The sequence below is a fragment of the Solanum stenotomum genome, chromosome 1, assembly GCF_019186545.1.
Source record: "Solanum stenotomum isolate F172 chromosome 1, ASM1918654v1, whole genome shotgun sequence".
Classification (NCBI taxonomy): Eukaryota; Viridiplantae; Streptophyta; class Magnoliopsida; order Solanales; family Solanaceae; genus Solanum; species Solanum stenotomum.
The window spans coordinates 56,479,558-56,500,775 of record NC_064282.1 but is presented as its reverse complement, the minus strand read 5'-3'; the positions used below and the strand labels follow the sequence as shown (position 1 = coordinate 56,500,775).

Genomic DNA, 21,218 nt, shown 5'->3' with positions numbered 1-21,218 from the left:
TTCACTAAGTCAACCCCCAAAGGTTTCACATCTCCAGCCTCAAACCATCTCATGAGAGATCTACATCCCCTCCCATAAAGTGCATCGAACGGTGCCATATCAATGCTGAAGTGGTAAATGTTATTATAGCAGAACTCACACAAAGGCATACTTTTTAGATGAATCCTTTTCGCATAGACTAGTGGATCCACGTAGTATTTCAGGTCCTCTACCTATGGCAAAGTATAGGATGCGCTGGCAGCGAGGGAGATCATCGTATCATCACGTAGCTCTTATGTGATGGTTGTCGATTAAAGAAACTCCCACAACAGTACTTTGTATTTTATATATATCAGTTTATTTGTATTTTTACATATATCTTAGAGTTATTTGTATATTTGCATACACACAGAGTTGACATCATGTTTTAAACAACTTTTCTTAATATTGCACTTCTTTTAAACTGCTTTATATTGAAATGAGTTCAGTTATGTTGGGTTGAGTTGAGCCAGGTAAGTTCTTCAGTTCCTTTTATATTCTTTTCAAGCCTATGTTGTTTTGGCATTCCAACTCGCATACTCGTACATTCAATGTATTGATTCCAGTTGGCCTGCATCGTCTTATGATACAGATCCAGGTAACTAGGATCGGCATCCGGCACACCATTGATCCAGTTGAGCACTTCAAAGTCAGTGGTGAGCCTCCTTGCATTCCATTCCAGAGGACTCTTTTATTGCTTTTAGTTCTTTTCAGTATTTCATTTGCTAGGATGATCGGGGGTCTTGTCCCGACACCCATCTCAGTTGTTTTACAGGCTTCATAGATAGTCAGATGTTAGTTCTTTAGTCTTTTCATTGTTATTTTGCCCATGTTAAGACTTGAGTTTGCCTTAATGGCCAATTGAATGTTCTTTTATAACATTCTAGCTTTTCATATAAAAACTTATTGTTGTTGAGTTTAAGTCTTCCGCTGAGTAAGTAAGTCAGGCCAGGGGTTCGCTTGGGCCAGCAATGGTTCTCGAGTGCCAGTCCCGCCCAGGGTGTAGACTCGGGGGGTGACACCACCATAGGACTCAACTAGGGTTTTCATATGCGTAAAACAAGAAACTATAAAAGGAGAATCTTAACAATGAAAAACTTACCTTTTGCGTCACTGAAATCCGGATTCTTGGCAAGAGCAAGAGGCGGCACAAAGAGCACATAACTGTAGAAGAAAAAAGAACTGGAGTTAGGCTTTCTTTTTAAAGTTAGCATATTGTCAGTTTAACTTAGAGTCATTATTCGGTGATAATTATTCTAATATTGAAAATGATTTGGCAAGATGTTATAAGAAGTGTGTTTGACTTCTTGGAGAGTACAGACAATGGTGATAGTTGATCGTTAGAGTTGAGATACTAGAGTTAGTCTCTTAGATTATAGAGTTGTAATATAAAATTGATCTTTGAAGTTTTAGTGAAAGTTTTTGAAATCCTAATAGATGTAGGTCGTAGTTTTTCTTCCCTTGAGCAAGGAGGTTTTCCATGATAAATTTGTGTGTAGTTTATGTCATAATTACAAAGTATTTTGTTAGTATTACAAGAACCAAGTTCTTGTATTTGTTAGGTGGTAAAAATTTCTTCAGTTGAGAGGAGTTCATTCTTTGTTACTAAATTTACATAAACTATTTTTTTGATAGATCAAGAATTTCAATATGGAGAATCTATCATTGAAGAAAATACGAAACAAGTTGAAGTTCAAGAGGGATTTTACTAAGGTTAGGTGGTTTAAAGATGGTAGCTTATTAATTATAGATGTTGGATTTTTTATTTTCTTAGGAGTTGATAAAGATATATCATACAACTTGAATATGGTATATCTTTCCTGAATAACCTCAACACCTATCATGGCAGAAATATCAGCTTTAGTGAAGGGGCTTAGGTTGGCTATCCTACACAATTTAACACCTTTAGAAGTCTCCATACATTGCGAAGAGATCATCAAATATTTAAAAGATTATCATCCACCATACTACAATATATTATTTGATTGCAGACATCTAATCAAGTAATTGGGGAGCCTCTGGTGCACCATAACTATCGGGAAGAGAACAAAGTGGAAGATATCCTAGCAAGGAGGGCACTAAGTTAAAGAAGACTAGAGGGTGTTTGGATTGACTTAAAAGTTAGTCAAACCTACTTTTAAGTTAGTTTTTGACTTCTGAAAGCGTTTGGCAAATATAAAAAATAACTTAAAATAAGTTAGGAAGTGCTTAGCAAGATTAAAAAATGACTTAAAATAAGTTTTAAATGACTTAAAATGAGTCAAAAACCAAAAGTAGGTCACCCCTACTTTTTATTTTTCGACTTAAAAGTCATTTAAGTTTGACTTTTTATTTTTGATTTAAAAGCTACTTTTTTAAGTTAATCCAAACGGGCTTTAACTTTGTTTTGATATTGGCAGTTCCCCCTTTGTATGCAGTAAAGTATCTGGAAGCAGACAAAGCTGGAACTCTTTTTGTTAGGCGTATAACGCCCATTAGTAGTAATAATTTATGTAATCGATCAACCCTACCCTCCTCCCTGCATGATAGCAGTAGCTATGCTCTTCCACTCTCTTGTACTAACGCATATTCAATTATAATATACTACTATCCTTTTGAACCAAAAAAAAATAGTTCTTGTATTAACAATGAATTTTTATATGAGTTTAACTATTTAATATATTTTCGGGTGTTTCTCTGTATGAAATAATTAATATTATCCCTAGTATAAATCTCCGTACAATAACAAATGAAAATGGGATATTTGGAACTCTTTTATAATTGGCTTATCAAATATTGAAATGACCATTAACAACGGAAAACTTGGTTGTTAATTGTATTGGTGTTGAAACTATTAACATACCATAAACGAAAGTAGCTTTGATAGTTAAATTAGTATGTGTACGGAGTGAATATCCGGCCGCTAAAAAGGACATATAACCATACCTTCAACACAATTGAAATCCAGTCGATAAATTTTAACATTACGGCTTTTAAGGATTGTTAACATTTAGCGATGGGATTTCGACTTTTAACAGCCAAATTTTCCATTACTAAAGAATTCTTCCTTTGTAGTAGTGTTAGTATATGTATGTACATTATATATTAGATTATAGAGTTGTGGTGATATATATACGACAAGGGGTGATGTTATTACATTAAGAATACAACACATACATAACATATAACCATGGTTTTGCTACAAGATTATACCAAGAGAAAAATCAGTACCAACTAGTATATATTATCAGCAATGCGCATTTGGCGTCAGTTAGAATAATTGGTGAGATACATACAATCATGCAACTGAGTTGCCTCGTAACTATTTAAAGCCACTGGTGGTGTACTTGGAGCAGTGATAGCTTCGTTTTTTAATCGAAGGAATTGCCCGATAAACGCGAGGTGAATAGTAGTGATAGTGGTAGCTCTGCTGTGTCACCCAGAATCTGGTACCGGCTCTGGCTTCCAGAAAAATTGTCTCGCTTTTACCAAAGTATTTGTCAATTAGAGCAAACCCTTTTGAGCCTATTTTAGCAACATCTCTCTGTGCTTCCATTTGTTTGGTAGTAGTAATGTTAATGAAGAAACTATGTGGTGATGTTTTATGATGCAAAGCCCGATTGGAACAATGTGCTGACCAAGATTCTTGTCACGCCCCGAGCCTACACCCTGGGCGGGACCGGCACCCCGAGACCATTGTTGACCCCAAGAGAACCCTTGGCCTGGATTTCTTAACTCAGCGGAAACCAAACTCAATGAAATAACTCAATGCCATGCAAAAACATAAAACAACTTAACTAATAAAATCTGGCCCAAAAGGGCAACTTGAGTCTCAAAATAGAATATTTACATACATACATAGATAAGAGACTCAAAACTAACCGACTGATTATCCATGAAGCCTCTAAAATACTGAGATGGAAGTTGGGACAGACCCCGCAACATCCTAATAAAACAAAATTAGGAACACAAAAATATCTGAGTCCTCCGAAAAGCAAGGAGGCTCACCACTGACTCTGGAGTGCTCAGCTGGATCAACGGCATGCTGGGTGTTGATCCTGGGTACCTGCGTCTGCATCATAAGACAATGCAGGCCAACTGGCATTAGTACATGGAATGTACGAGTATGCGAGCTGGAAAGCTAAACAACCACTTAAGCTTGAAAAGAGTAAAAAGGAACTCTTACCTTGGCTCTGTACGACTTATGAGTAAAAGAACACAAATGTAAAGCAATAAGACATATGCAATACATATAAAACTTGTAAAATAATGTAAACAACTTAGTTCGTTAAGGATAAAACGATAACAAACTCAACTTTACTTATATAAAGTAATATAACTTTTGTGGGAGGTTCTTTAACCGACAACCACCACTATGAGCCCTAGTGATGATTTAACGTTTTACCTCACGTTGCCCAAGGACCATCCTATACCTTGCCGTGATATAGGACCTTACTTTACTTAGTGGATCCACTAGCTTAATCTTACATGATCATCTAAAAACAATGATACGTCAAGTCCCATGTTGGCGCATGGTTCTTATGGAGAGTTGAGTTAATATGAACTCGTGTCCCCAATTCGGTGCTCAATACTACTCCCAAAAATATTTTGGCTCATAAGTGTTTTAAACACAAAATTCTTTCTTTTAGTTTGAGATAATTGCTCAAAACTTAGCCCAAAGGCTCTTTTGGAAATCATAGTTCCTTTCTTACTTCAAATGTAAAAACATTTATAAACTTCTTTGGGAATACTTAGTTCCCTAATAACTTTTGAGAAATGGACTCAACTTTATGCTCTTGACTTAACATAGAACTCTATACTCATTACTTAACGTGAAACTCTATACTCTTTACTTAAATTGAAACTTGTGCCTTGAACAAAGTTAAAATGTTCAATAAAGACTCTTGAAAAAAACTTTAAACACTTGCTTCTTAACTTTTAAACTAGACTCTAACTTCACTTGACTTTGATCCTAACTTTCTTGAATAAAATTATGGATTCAAGAGTAATGATTTGGGTTTGGAAGGACCCCACGATGTTTAGGAATAATTTAAGACAACTAAACTTAAGAAGAATTACGAAATTAAATTCTGAAAACAGTGGAGTCCGCGTCCTGTCCGCGACGCGGAGCAGATTTTGTTCACAGAGGAAACAAGTCTGCGTTGCAGACTTGTTTCATGCAAGCTGCCCGACTTTTCTCCTTCATGTTGCCAACTCTAAACCCTCTTAACTTCAAAGGTTCCAGCAACAAACACTTGGGATCATAAACCCCTCAACATACAGTGGATTTCAACTCAAAAACACAACTGGAAACATGTACTAAACCAGCAAGAAACTTCAGCAACACAACCACAAGAATTTAACAATCACAACCCAACAACTTCAACAACACAACCAATCTTTTCTCGAAAATAAAATGAGTTTGGCGTGTGGGGGAAAGAATCAACCCAACACTATGAACTCACATACCTTAATAGGGATCACCCCCGACGAAAACCACGCCGATCTTGACAAAATCCTTGCTTCTTCTTCTCTTTCTCCTCTTCTTTCTCTCTTCTCTCCAAAACCCTAAATCTCACTTTTAAAAAGGGAAAACTGATTTAAAATCAGTCTAACACCTCAATATAACCAAAAGAATTGGCTAGGGAAAAGACCAAAATACCCTTAAAATTTTCGAACTAAACTGCCCTGTGCGACTATGCCAACTGCCCAACTTCCAAAGGGCATAACTCACTCATACGAACTCGGAATTGAGAAAACTCAGCGGCGTTGGAAAGATCATTCCAAGGGCTTTCCAGACATAACTGGAAATTCGCCTAAATCATTCTGAGCAAGGAGTTATGACTGTTTGAAGTTGACAAAAAAAAAACTCATTTTTTTCTTATACTTAACTAAATTTCCAGATTCTGACTTCTTCAAAAAATGACTAATTCCAATTATAAACTTCTTCATAGTTATTTCAAATTGCACGACGTTACAATACCTCGCCCTTGGGAACATTCGTCCTCGAATGTGGTTACTCTTACTAGGCTAAGGGCGTAACATCAACTCAAACACCCAACAAGCAACCATGCAAACAACAACAACAACAACTACATGCTCACTCTAAATTAAAGAGCACTAAGAAGGAAATTAGTACCTTGATCTGCATTTCCTCCGGATTCAAAGAGATATGGATATCTCTTCTTCATTTCCTCTTCCGCTTCCCAAGTAGCTTTCTCGACAAGTTGGTTCCTCCAAAGGACCTTGACTGATGCTACATCTTTCGTTCTCAACCTGCGAACTTGACGATCTAAAATCTAAACAGGAATTTCCTCATAAGATAAGCTATCCTTGATCCCAATATTTTCAGTAGGTATGATCAACGAAGGATCGCCTATGCTCTTCTTCAACATAGAGATGTGAAAAACCGGATGAACTGCTACTAGTTCTTGTGGTAGCTCCAACTCATAAGCTACATTGCCACCTTCTTGACTATGCGATAAGGTCCAATATACCGGGGACTAAGTTTCCCCTTCTTACCAAACCTCATAACCCCCTTCATGGGTGAAACTTTCAAATATACTCAATCATCTACTTCAAATTCTAATGCTCTTCTCCTAACATCAGTGTAGGATTTATGGCGACTCTGTGTTGTTTTCAATCTCTCTCGAATCACTTTCACCTTCTCCATAGCTTGGTGAACTAAATCTGGTCTTATCAACCCTGCTTCACCAACTTCAAACCATCCAATAGGAGATCTATATCTTCTCCCATAAAGAGCTTCATATGGAGCCATTTGGATGATAGAGTGATAATTGTTGTTGTACGCAAACTCAATGAGAGGTAGGTGATCATCCCAATTACCTTTGAAATCAATCACACAAGCTCTCAACTATCTTCTAAAGTCTGAATAGTACGTTTTGCTTGCCCACCAGTTTGAGGAGGAAAGGTAGTACTTAAGTTCACCTTTGAACCCAAGCCTTTTTGAAAAGATTTCCAGAACTGTGCAGTAAACTGTGCACCCCTATCTGAAATAATGGAGATTGGGACTCCATGAAGTCTCACCACCTCTTGAATATATAACTTGGCATAATCTTCTGCTGAATAGGTAGTTTTTACCGGTAGAAAATGGGCTGACTTTGTCATTCTGTCAATCACCCAAATAGAATCATGTTGTCTGCGAGACCTTGGCAACCCTGTGATAAAATCCATATTCATCATCTCCCACTTTCATTTAGGAAGTTCTATATTCTGAGCCAAACCACCGGGCCTTTGGTGTTCAACTTTCACTAGCTGGCAATTTGGACATTTAGTAACAAACTCTGCAATGCTTTTGTTCATGCTATTCCACCAATAAACTTCTCTCAAGTCACGATACATCTTTGTGGAACCCAGATGAATGGAATAGCTGGAGCTGTGAGCTTCCTCCATGATCATCTCTTGGAGTCCATCTATCATAGGTACACACAATCTACCTTGATATCTCAAAACATCATCTCCCCCTTGTTCAAAAGCTAATACTTTTTGCTTTTGAACATTAGCCTTCAACTCAAGCAAAATGGGATCTTGATCTTGTTTCTCCTTCACTTCTGACACTAGTGATGACTCGGCTCCGCTCAACACCGTTATTCCTCCTTCTGCGGAATCTATAAGTCTGACTCCCAGGCGTGCCAGTCTGTGCACATCTTTTGCTAACTCTCTCTTTTCTTCTTCAATATGGGCGGTGCTACCTATAGACAACCTGCTTAAAGAATCAGCAACAACATTAGCCTTACCTGGGTGGTAAAGAATACTCAGGTCATAATCCTTGAGTAATTCTAACCACATCCTCTGTCTGAGATTAAGCTCTTTTTGAGTAAGCACATATTAAAAGCTCTTGTGATCAGTAAATATATTAGCATGCACACCATACAAGTAATGACGCCATATCTTCAAAGAGAACACTACAGCAGCCACTCTAAGTCATGGGTTGGGTAGTTCTTCTCATGAACCTTAAACTGTCTGGAGGCATAAGCTATAACCTTGCCATTCTGCATTAAGACACAACCCAAACCAACTCTAGATGCATCACAATACACCACAAAACCTTGAATACCTTCTAGTAACGTCAAAACTGGAGCAGTAATCAACCTCTTTTTCAATTCCTGAAAGCTTTTCTCACAAGCTTCAGACCATTGAAATTTCACTGTCTTTTGAGTCAACTTGGTCAAAGGAGATGCAATAGATGAGAACCCCTCTACAAATCTTCTATAATAGCCAGCTAAACCCAAGAAACTCCTAATTTCAGTTGGAGATGTGGGTCTAGGCCAATTCTGCACTACGCCAATTTTTTTAGTATCAACTTTAGTTCCATCACCAGACACAATGTGGCCTAGGAATGCCACAGACTCAAGCAAAAAATCACACTTAGAGAACTTGGCTTACAAGTCTTTATCTTTCAAAGTCTGAAGAACTATTCTGAGATGGCTAGCATAATCTCATTCCTTGAATAAATTAGTATGTCATCAATGAAGACGATAACAAACATATCTAAATAAGGTTTGAAGATTCTATGCATAAGGTCCATGAATGCCGCCGGTGCATTGGTCAAACCAAAAGACATGACCAAAAACTCATAATGACCGTATCTGGTTCTGAAGGTTGTCTTTGGAATATCACATTCTCTTTCTCTTAACTAATGATAACCTAATCTGAGGGCAATTTTTGAGAAACATGAAGCACCCTGAAGTTGGTCGAAAAGATCATCAATCCGCGGAAAAGGATACTTATTCTTGATGGTAACCTTGTTCAACTGGCGGTAGTCTATACACATCCTGAGGGAACCATCTTTCTTTCTCACAAACAAGATCGGAGCACCCCAAGGTGAGACACTCGGTCAAATGAAACCCTTTTCTAGGAGATCTTTCAACTGCTCTTTTAACTCTTTCAACTCTGCTGGTGCCATTCTATATGGCGGAATAGAGATAGGATGAGTATCTGGAATGAGGTCTATGCCGAACTCTATTTCTCTCTCAGGAGAAATTTTGGGTAGATCATCAGGAAAAACTTCTGGAAACTCTCTTACTATAGGAACTGACTGAATATGAGGTATCTCAACACTAGAGTCCTTAACTCGGACTAAGTGATAGACATAACCCTTCGAAACTAATTTTCTCGCCTTGAGATATGAAATGAAACGACCATTAGGCACAACTTAACTGCTACTCCACTCTATGACTGGCTCATTCAGAAACTGAAACTTGACCACTCGAGTTCTGTAATCTATCGATGCATAACAAGCATGAAGCCAATCCATACCTAGAATGACATCGAAATCTACCATGTCTAACTCAACCAAATCAGCCACGGTGCTCTTGTGATTAATGGAAACAGGACAATCATGATAGACTCTTTCTGCTAGAATAGACTCTCCAACAGGTGTAGAAACACAAAAGGGTTCATAAAGTCTTTCAGGAAGAACCTCAAACTTATTTGCAACATAAGGAATTACAAAAGATAAACTTGCTCCTGGGTCTAGCAAAGCATACACATCAAAAGCAAAGACTTTAATCATACCAGTGACCACATTCGGAGAGTTCTCTTGCTCAAGATGACTGGTGAGGGCATAGAGGCGGTTTGCTCCTTCGCTCGTACTAGCAGTAGCTCCTCTAGGTGCCATCCTGTCTGGGGGAGCAATTGATGAAGATTGGGCTTTACTGCCCAAATTTCCACTTCCTTTCTTATTCTTAGGGCACTCCTTCATGAAGTGACATTCTTGTCCACACTTAAAACAACCTTTCTGACCATCACGACATTTACCCAGGTGGGTTCTACCACACCTAGCACATGCAGGAAACAAACTACTTCCTTATGCCACACTACCTGAAGACTGTGCTGGTGTAGCCTTGAAGTCCTTCGAATTCTGGCCATTCTGTTCCCCTCTGTATCTGGGTGTAGGTACTCTAGCAGATGATGGAGCAGGTCCCTTTTGCCTTTGTTGAAAGGATGGACGGTTTGAATTACCTTTCTGCTGCCCGGACTCACTACCGGTGTTAGCCTTCTTATTTCTGAACTCTTCTCTGTCCCTTAGCTTCTCTTCCTCAACCTGCTGCACATAAACCATAAACCTTGATATGTCCATGTCCCCAATAAGCATTGCAGGCCTACCTTCCTTACTCGACAACCGAGATAGCCCAACAACAAACAAACTCATTTTATTTCTCATGTCCGCAACCATCTCTGGAGCATAGCGGGATAGTTGTGTGAACTTCAGACTGTACTCATGAACACTCAACGACTCCTGCTTAAGTGTGAGGAATTCACGTACCTTGGCCTCTTTCAATTCTCGAGAAAAGAAATGCCCCAAGAAAGCTTCCTCAAAACGGCCCCAACTCACAGGTGGTGCATTCTCAACTCTGCCCCCTCTCCACTGGTCTAACCAAGTTCTAGCAACATCCTTTAATTGATACATAGCTAGTTCAAATCTCTCAGTATCTACCACATGCATCATATCAAAAATCTTCTTCAACTCCTCAATGAAGTTTTCTGGATCCTCAGTAGTGCTCGAACCCATGAAACTCGGAGGATTGATCCCCAAGAACTCGCGAATCCTTGAAGTGTCAACTCCTTCATGTCGAGCTCCCCTTTGCTGACCAATCTGATTAGTTACTGCTTGACTCAAAATTCTAATTGCCTCTCTGAACTCGGCATTAGAAACTTCCCCTTGATCTTGCACTCCAGGGGCATAAGGTAACTCTTGCTCATCAACATAACGTCTAGGAAGATGGCCTTTGCCAACTCTTCGTAGAGGCATGATTATCTAAAACACGCACAAGCATGAATTAGAAAGAAACTTTTTAGAGATAAACACTAACGCACAAAATGAGTGTGAAAGAAATGAGAAATCTTCCTAAATGTTGTAGCCTCCTAATTATAGATGTGGCATGCTTCACACCGATAGCTAGGACTCTACAGACACGGCTTCATAGACTCCCTAGGACTCTTAAACTCTGTGCTCTGATACCAAGTTTGTCACGCCCCGAGCCTACACCCTGGGGGGAACCGGCACCCGGAGACCATTGCTGGCCCCAAGCGAACCTTTGGCTTGGCTTTCTTAACTTAGCAGAAACCTAATTCAACAGAATAACTCAATGTTATGCAAAGACATAAAACAACTTAACTAATAAAATATGGCCCAAAAGGGCAACTCGAGTCTCAAAATAGAATATTTACATATATACATAGATGAGAGACTCAAAACTAACCGACTGACTGTCTATGAAGCCTCTAAAATACTTAGATGGATGTTGGGACAGACCCCGCAACATCCTAATAAAACAAAACTAGGAACACAAAAATATCCGAGCCCTCCGGAAGCAAGGAGGCTCACCACTGACTCTGGAGTGCTTAGCTGGATCAACGGCGTGCTGGGTGCTGATCCTGGGTACCTGCGTCTGCATCATAAGACGATGCAGGCCAAGTGGCATCAGTACATGAAATGTACGAGTATGCGAGCTGGAAAGCTAAACAACCACTTAAGCTTGAAAAGAGTAAAAGAGAACTCTTACCTTGGCTCTGTACGACTTATAAGTAAAAGAACTCAAATGTAAAGCAATAAGACATATGCAATACATACAAAACATGTAAAACAATGTAGACAACTTAGTTCGTTAAGGATAAAACGATAACAAACTCAACTTTACTTATATAAAAGTAATATAACTTTTGTGGGAGGTTCTTTAACCGACAACCACCACTATGAGCCCTAGTGATGATACAAAGTTTTACCTCATGTTGCCCAAGGACCATCCTATACATTTCCATGATATAGGACCTTACTTTACTTAGTGGATCTACTAGCTTAATCTTACGTGATCATCTAAAAAGAATGATACGTCAAGTCCCATGTTGGCGCATGGTTCTTATGGAGAGTTGAGTTAATATGAACTCGTGTCCCCAATTCGATGCTCAATACTACTCCCAAAAATACTTTGGCTCATAAGTGTTTTAAACACAAACTTCTTTCCTTTAGTTTGAGATAATTGCTCAAAACTTAGCCCAAAGGCTCTTTTGGAAATCATAGTTCCTTTCTTACTTCAAATGTAAAAACATTTATAAACTTCTTTGGGAATACTTAGTTCCCTAATAACTTTTGAGAAATGGACTCAACGTTATGCTCTTGACTTAACTTAGAACTCTATACTCTTTACTTAACGTGAAACTCTATACTCTTTACTTAAATTGAAACTTGAGCCTTGAACAAAGATAAAATGTTCAATAAAGACTCTTAAAAAAACTTTAAAGACTTGCTTCTTAACTTTTAAACTAGACTCTAACTTCACTTGACTTGGATCCTAACTTTCTTGAATTGAATTATGGATTCAAGAGTAATGATTTAGGTTTGGAAGGACCCCATGATGTTTAGGAATAATTTAGTTTAACTAAACTTAAGAAGAATTACGAAATTAAATTCTAAAACAGTGGAGTCCGCGTCCTGTCCGCGACGCGGAGCAGATTTTGTTCACAGAGGGAACAAGTCTGCAACGCAGACTTGTTTCATGCAAGCTGCCCGCCTTTTCTCCTTTATGTTGCCAACTCTAAACCCTCTTAACTTCAAAGGTTCCAACAACAAACACTTGAGATCATAAACCCCTCAACATACAGTGGATTTCAACTCAAAAACACAACTGGAAACATGTACTAAACCAGCAAGAAACTTCAGCAACACAACCACAAGAATTCAACAATCACAACCCAACAACTTCAACAACACAACCAATCTTTTCTCGGAAATAAAACGAGTTTGGCGTGTGGGGGAAAGAACCAACCCAACACTATAAACTCACATACCTTAATAGGGATCACCCCCGACGAAAACCACGCCGATCTTGACGAAATCCTTGCTTCTTCTTCTCTTTCTCCTCTTCTTTCTCTCTTCTCTCCAAAACCTTAAATCTCACTTTTAAAAAAGGGAAAACTGATTTAAAATCAGTCTAACACCTCAATATAACCAAAAGAATTGGCTAGGGAAAAGACCAAAATACCCTTAAAATTTTTGGACTAAACTGCCCTGTGCGACTGTGCCAACAGCCCAACTTCCAAAGGGCATAACTCACTCATAAGAACTCGGAATCGAACAAACTCAGCGGAGTTGGAAAGATCATTCCAAGGGCTTTCCAGACATAACTGGAAATTCGCCTAAATCATTCTGAGCAAGGAGTTATGACTGTTTGAAGTTGACAAAAAAAAACTCATTTTTTTCCCATACTTTAAATTTCCAGATTCTGACTTCTTCAAAAAATTACTAATTCCAATTATAAACTTCTTCATAGTTATTTCAAATTGCACGACGTTACAATTCTTGGGAGAGAAAAAAATAAAATTGCACTTTTGATTCTTTAATTTTAGGATAAACTGTATGAGTTCCCTTAAGAATTTGATTCAAAAAATTGATAACTTGATACTATATTTCACTTTAATATGTTTCTTTGTAATGCTTGAAAATGACAACATGTTAATTCTAGTTTTCCACGTAACATACTTAAGACCACAAGATCAAAGAATATTTTGATATACTTGACATAAATTTTAAAAAGTCTTCTTTATTATATTTGTAAGCATTGAACCGGCCCTGATTCTGTATAGTAAGACAAGTATTTGGTCTGTAGTTGAAATTAATGAGAAGAGTGTATATATTCCATTTACTAGATATATAATTGGTAACCCTTTAAGTGTACCAATAATAGATGCAGATAGAATGATGCAGCATTGGCGGTCCTCTTTTTCTTTTGGGTATAAATTCCATTTAGCCTTGATTCTTATATTGGTTTGAAGCATCTAAGTCTAGTTTACTAAAATGAAACATCTTTAAAATTGGGGTTGTTCTTTGGGAAGACTCTGATGGTTTGGAGGGTGGTCATTCACACGAATGACTCAGAATCGATTCCTTTTAATGTTTTCTGAGTTGAATCTATCGCATAGAGCTTGTCTAGTGCGGTTTACATCTCTGATATATATGGGGTTAAATAATGGGGGTTCACCCGGTGCGTGGTGGCGGAGCCACATGTAGTTAGGGGTGTCGATCGACACCCCTTTGTCAGAAAATTACATTGTGTAGCTAGAATAATTTTTTTTTATGTATATATATTGTGTAGTGACAATCCTTGCCTGCTACACGATTTTATTTCTTTATATTTTGACACCTCTTAAGCGAACTTCTAGCTTCACAACTGCTGGTGGGCCCAAAGTACTCAGGTTAAGGGTAAAGACTGTGCCAGTGGCTATAATTTATTCTATGATTTCAAAAAAAAAAAAAAAAGTTGGGCGGTTTAGCATAAGCCAAACGTTGTTTAGAAAGCAGACTAACTAATTAAACCATCTTGTGTAAGTGGCGGTTTAACAAACCCTTGCCACTTCATTGATCAATATATATAATATGTATGGAATAAGATAAAGTTTGATTTAATTTGTACAAATATTTTGGTCCAAGAAATTGGAGGATATTTTTGGAAAAATCCACCATGAATATTCTATCTTAATTATATGGAATTTCAAGATGAACTTTCTTATCTATTACACAGTTTTTTGGGACTCCGACCACAAAATGAACATTCATTGGGCGCTACATATCAGAAGAGATCTTCTTCTTCTTTTTTCCCTTTAGAGTAAATTGATAAAGTTAAGTTAGTATGTCACAATTCACCCACAAATGGACGAAGTGTCCATTTTGATTTGTGTTTTAAGGAAGGTCCTTATGATAAGTAATGCCCAAAAAGTAACCATTTTAGAGCCGGACTCGTTTTTGGATGAATATACCCATATGTAGAATCAATTGTAAATGAAAGATGTATCAAGGAAAAAATGTAAATTTTCTTGTCACTCAGATTGCCCCTAATTTCTTTAATTCGATAAATTCCATCATTCAATAATTATTGGTAATACATTTTTTTTTAAATGAAAACCAAACGCAAAAAAATCAACAACAAGGGTGAGAATTAGGCATTCCCTAATCATGTATTAATATTAGCAAAAATTTATAATCGTTACGTTGGATTTTTGTCCAAAGAACCTTAGAAAATGGATGAATACAACATCTTTATACAACCAGTTTGGTTAAATGTGATTTTTCAATAAGTTTTTGACTTTATTGGGAAAAAACAAATTATGTGTGAAGAAGGAATCTTTAGTTATGTTGTTTATCACTTGTAGGTATGGCTAGCGTGATTTATCGAGGTGATGTTAAAAGTTTGATTAATTAAATACCTGAACTGAAAATTAATCATTATTTTTTTAAAAAAAAGGAGTATTGTTTGAGATGTGTATTATTAGAAAAGACGTAGAGAGAGTTATATTCCATTGGTAACCCTGTGAGCTGTGGAAATTCCAACAATAGATGCGGAGCTAAAGGTTCTCATCTTTATTCGGTGATGTGCTCTTCTATTAACATCATGCATGAGCCAAACACTGTTTAGAAAACAAATAAATAAACCATTTTGTTTAACAAACCCTTACCACTTCATTCATCAATATATATATTCCATTCATTTCATTTTATGAGTTAGTTTGACTCGATATAGAGTTTAAGAAAGAAAAAAAAATTGAAATTTGTGGTCTAAAATAAGTAATAGATATTTGTGACTAAAAATCATTTATTCATTAAAGGTAATGAACATTCTAAAATTAAATTGTTACTTAATATAGAAATGTGGCATTCCTTTTTAACTGACTAAAAAGGAAAGTAGTCATATAAACTGAGAGAAAAGATATAGGATATATTCACGAAAACAAGTAACAACATTCAAGTTGTCTTCGAGCTGTGTAGGTTTGAGATGAAAGAGTGACGAGGGAAATGGTATAGGGAAATGGATTTAATGGGTTAGTTAGGTCGGGTATATACATTAAGTTGGGTATAGGAATTATATTGAGAAGAACTTTTAATTGGTGAAAACATATAATATGGTGTAATCATTTAAGATTTATTAAATATAAATTTATAAATGATTCAGATTATATTAAACTCATGAATATATTAGTTCAAATAAATATTATGGATTAATATAATTGGATTAACTATTTAAGTTCAATAAATATGAATTTGATTAAAGTCTATAATAGATGAGCCTAGTTTGCTAAGCTCAATGTCTTTCATCCTAGAGGCCTAGGTTGATGTCACGTATCAATGACATGGCATGTCAAGTCAAACAAACAAGTTAATAGGATTATGTCATGTGTCAAAATGAGTAGCCCAGTTCTCCAAAGCCCAATATGTTATGTCACTTAAATATGATTGATCGGAGGGAAGTCTATTTATATCACAACTCCTCTATTTAACAACTATAAATAGGTGAATGAAGAGATCAATTCTTGCAGTGTACGACTTGACATACATATGAGAATACTTGGTGGAGACTTCATTATAAGGATGGAAGAGACAATTGAAAGAAATAAGAAAACATATGTGAAATTATCGAAATCTAATCGAATTTATGAGCAACAATGGACTTATTTGAATCCGATCAAACAACAATAACCCAAACTCAAACGAAAACGAGAAAACCAAATTGAATCCACAAAGAGGGTAACTCGATGATCGATTAAGCTAGAAGAAGCTAACTATCAATTCTAAGAATTAACCACTAATTACTCACTAATTCCTTAAGGGAATTAAACTAACACTAAATTAACAACTACAATTTGAGAGCATTCAATTTCAATATTCAACATACTCTAAGTCTTCAAAATGAAAAAAAGACTGATATTTATACTAAGGAAATAGAGAAGACACTTCTTTAACAATTTTACCCTTAATGAGATAAGGGCCTTGTTTGGTTGTCTTCTTTTGTGAATACTAAGAAAATAAAGAAGACTAATATCTCTTTTTTGTTCAGTACAATAACAATTATAATAAGTCTTTTGAGCCTAATAATCTCTACTTTATCATTATTGGCATCAAAATCAAGAAAAGAACACAACCACAACTCAGCAAGGATTGGGTTCTTCGTTTTCAAGATCTAGTTAAAGATTCAAACTAGTGTACTCTTCTTTCCAGGTATGTGAGATTTCACAAATGGTTATCATGTCACCCATTGAGTCCCAAAGAAAATCTAGTTTTTCAGATAATGATTTATATAAAAATTATGGTTCTTATGAATGCATAATCTTCATCATATTTCCCAGTCTTTTCATGAACAATTTGATTACGTGATTTCATCCATAAATTCAATCCTTCTAAATAATATTTTCATGAATCCTAAGAATATAATTTTTTTCTTGACTTAAAATCATATTGTTTTAGAATGAATATCTCAAGTTATCTGCTTCATGATGTACGATGTTTTCAGATAAAGTGTCTACCAATTTAGTATCAAATATTATGTTGTATGAGTTATTTAGGTATAAGTTAAATTTAGTATATTTTAGTATTATTTAGTTTATTAGCTTACATTCATTTGGGAGAATCACTAATTAGCACCGAGCGAATTTGGGATGAAGGTTCACCCATCAGATATGATTGAGACCTTTAGTAGCAATTTCTATGTTCTAAAACTACTTATCACTGTAGGATTATAATTAAGGATCATTCGTCATACCAGGACAAACATTTTTGTAATGACTTGAAAAGTTGACTTTGGTCAACCTTCTTGGAAGTCGTGCTCAGATGAAAATTTTGACAGCTAGGTTAGCTTCGAAATATTGATTTTGGTCTAGAACGACCCTTTGTTCACTTCCCGAGACTTTAGATAGCAGTTGTGGAATCTGGCTCAAAACGATACTGGGTGTGGGACCCACTTTTCATCGAAGCAAGCTCCAAATGGAAATTCCACCTTCACCGTTGAGTCCGAAATATCATTTCCAATCAGATTCCATATAAGGTTTGTATTTTTCCGACTCCGAACGAGTCCGAAACATCGAAATTTAAGTTTGAAGGGTTGTAGAATTTTGACGCGGCGGTGACGTGGCAGAGCCACGTGACGCCACGTGGCAGAGGAGTGGGAATCTGGAAATTTCCAGAATTTAGGACGAATTTCGTCCAATTTTTTTCCTTCAACTTCAACTTGAGATTGCTCCTTCATTTTGAATCCAAATTAAGTGATTCAAAAGGCAAACTTCAAGAGAATTTCGAGGGGAATCTAGCGGTGGTCTCAGAAACGCGAGGGGAGGCTTCATTTGAGGTAAGAAATCGATTTTTAGCCACTGCCAGGGTGATTTCCGGATGGTTTTTTTGTTGAATTTTGAAATGTGAGATCTTGATCATCGTAAGTCCGTTTTGAGTCATTCTTGAGGCTAACTTGTAGAGTTTTTCGCAAGGATCGTCGTGGTATAATCTGTTTGGGTTGAAAGGGTCTCGTTTTTCCGGAAATTGGTGATCAAGGGGCTGTCCATTTTAATTGTTGTGGCTGATTTGCGGTGTTTTAGGCATCTGTTTGTGCTAAAATTTTGGGGTATTAGTTTAGTAAGGTATTTGGGACGTTTCCACGGAGTCGATTTTGAGATTCTAATTGTGGGCCCCACAATCCCGTTTTAGACCCGATTTTGGGTCCGTCTCCGAAAAATATAATTTTAGTGTCAATATATTCGTAATGACGAGGTGATTAACCTTTTGTTAGTGGGGAAGCATTTGGAGACCGTTCGGAGAGGAAAAGATCCGGTACCGTGAGTTGGAGCACGCGTGATCGGCTTTCAGGTAGGCTATGGTTTTCTCTCGTGAGATTGAGCATGTTTAGGCAATTGTTTATTGATTTGCTTGAGTATGGAGGGGTTCGGGTGTCGAGCATGCTAAATTTCTATAATTCCTGCCTTAGACCTTATTTCGGGAAAGTGTTGGATTATGACAGCATGTCTCTTGATATTATTGAATAGCCATATCTGGTGGTGTATATGATAATATTGATTTGAAGTATGTTTGGCCTTAGTCTAGGCTTAGACTAGTGTTGCCATAGACTTGCGAGATTTCGGATGTCGTTGGGCAGTAGAACTTTTTCCGACGTCGTTTCGGACGGTTAGCTCCTTGTAGACTGATATAGCAGACTTGAGTCTGATAGTCGGTAACTCAGCTTATGACCTTGTATCCATAATGCCCTGCTTTTATATCGGCTACAAATACCCGGTTAAAGTCCGTGGTCTAGCTTACTCATTATTGGATACTTCCTCGGCGATTTGGGGTATATGAGGGTCGGACTAAAAGGATTATTTATGGTAATCGGTTTGGTGATATTTCCCGCGACGGATGGTTGGATATTGATTCTTAGCTACAGTACCCGGTTAGAGTCCGTGGTCCAGCTTACTTATTCCAGGTTTAGCTACAGTACCCGGTTCGAGTCCGTGGTCCAGCTTACCTGTGATCTGGTTTCAGCTACAGTACCCGGTTAGAGTCCGTGGTCCAGCTCATTTATGTCCAGGCTTAGCTACAGTACCCGGTTCGAGTCCGTGGTCCAGCTTACCTGTGATCTGGTTTCAGCTACAGTACCCGGTTAGAGTCCGTGGTCCAGCTCATTTATGTCCAGGCTTAGCTACAGTACCCGGTTCGAGTCCGTGGTCCAGCTTACCTGTGATCTGGTTTCAGCTACAGTACCCGGTTAGAGTCCGTGGTCCAGCTCATTTATGTCCAGGCTTAGCTACAGTACCCGGTTCGAGTCCGTGGTCCAGCTTACCTGTGATCTGGTTTCAGCTACAGTACCCGGTTAGAGTCCGTGGTCCAGCTCATTTATGTCCAGGCTTAGCTACAGTACCCGGTTCGAGTCCGTGGTCCAGCTTACCTGTGATCTGGTTTCAGCTACAGTACCCGGTTAGAGTCCGTGGTCCAGCTCATTTATGTCCAGGCTTAGCTACAGTACCCGGTTCGAGTCCGTGGTCCAGCTTACCTGTGATCTGGTTTCAGCTACAGTACCCGGTTAGAGTCCGTGGTCCAGCTCATTTATGTCCAGGCTTAGCTACAGTACCCGGTTCGAGTCCGTGGTCCAGCTTACCTGTGATCTGGTTTCAGCTACAGTACCCGGTTAGAGTCCGTGGTCCAGCTCATTTATGTCCAGGCTTAGCTACAGTACCCGGTTCGAGTCCGTGGTCCAGCTTACCTGTGATCTGGTTTTAGCTACAGCACCCGGTTAGAGTCCGTGGTCCAGCTCACTTATGTCCAGGCTTAGCTACAGTACCCGGTTCGAGTCCGTGGTCCAGCTTACCTGTGATCTGATTTCAGCTACAGCACCCGGTTCGAGTCCGTGGTCCAGCCCACCCGTGCCCGACCTTTGGCTACAGCACCCGGTTCGAGTCCGTGGTCCAGCCCATATAGGTTGACTCATTAGCTATAGTACCCGGTTCGAGTCCGTGGTCCAGCTTGCACGTGGTGTATTCCCAATTCCTCACTAAAGCTTCAGTTTAGTCTTGATTACTCTCATCTGTAGGTTGAGGTTTTGGAGGTTGGAGAGATTCCGGTTAAAGTCCGGGACGTAATGAGATCTTGGAATATGATTGGGAATGGTTCAGTTACAAGTCCGGAAATTGGTAATATTGTGATAGACCTTCTAGCTCCATTATTTTACTTCAACTGTCAGTCCATCTGCCGGGCTTATGGGGGTCCGTGCAGGTGGTTTCTTTTATTGTGCACGAGCGTACCCGTCGGGTTTATGGGAGCCCGGCGGAGTTAGTTAGATTGCTTGTCTTTGTTGCCTGTACGCTCGTGTACATACCCCCCATTTACTACTCTTTGCACTTGATGTGACCCTTTATTCGCATTTCAGTTTACTTTTGCTTATCTTGCTCAGTCGGCCGATGATGCCTACTGGGTACCTGTTGTTTTGGTACTCATGCTACGCTCTGCATCTATTTCGTGATGCAGGTCCGAGCACTAGTAGCCAGCGTTGATCGATCTTGGAGTAGACTTATCTGGAGACGGGGGTGAGCACACGGCGTTTTGTACTATTTCAGTCTCCATCTGTATATATAGACTTGTCTTCTTCCTTTCGAGACAGTCCAGTCTCTGTTGTCCAGTTTTGGGACTTGTACTCATTTTGTAGTAGCTTTGTACTGGTGACTTCCAGGTTCTGGGAGGGATCTTTATTTGTTTATAGTGTTATTTTCCTACCCTTGTTTAATTTCTACCCTTAGACCCATTACTTGTTGTTTCGGGTTACGGGTTGGCTTACCTGCTGGTGGGTTATAGTAGGTGCCATCATGACTTGAGAAATCGGGTCGTGACAATTTTAGTATTTTATAGACAGTAACTTAGTGGTACCGCATTAACTCATATCAACATTTATATCCCGATA

General features: G+C 38.2%; 1 long non-coding RNA gene across 1 annotated transcript; it reads left to right on the top strand.

Annotated features, from left to right (window-relative positions):
• The first annotated feature begins 18,002 nt into the window (after positions 1-18,002).
• LOC125853863 (uncharacterized) lies at positions 18,003-20,994 on the top strand. Its single transcript, XR_007445226.1, has 3 exons — positions 18,003-18,128; positions 18,564-18,640; positions 20,789-20,994. It is a non-coding gene; the product is annotated as an uncharacterized LOC125853863 (long non-coding RNA).
• The last annotated feature ends 224 nt before the right edge of the window (positions 20,995-21,218 follow it).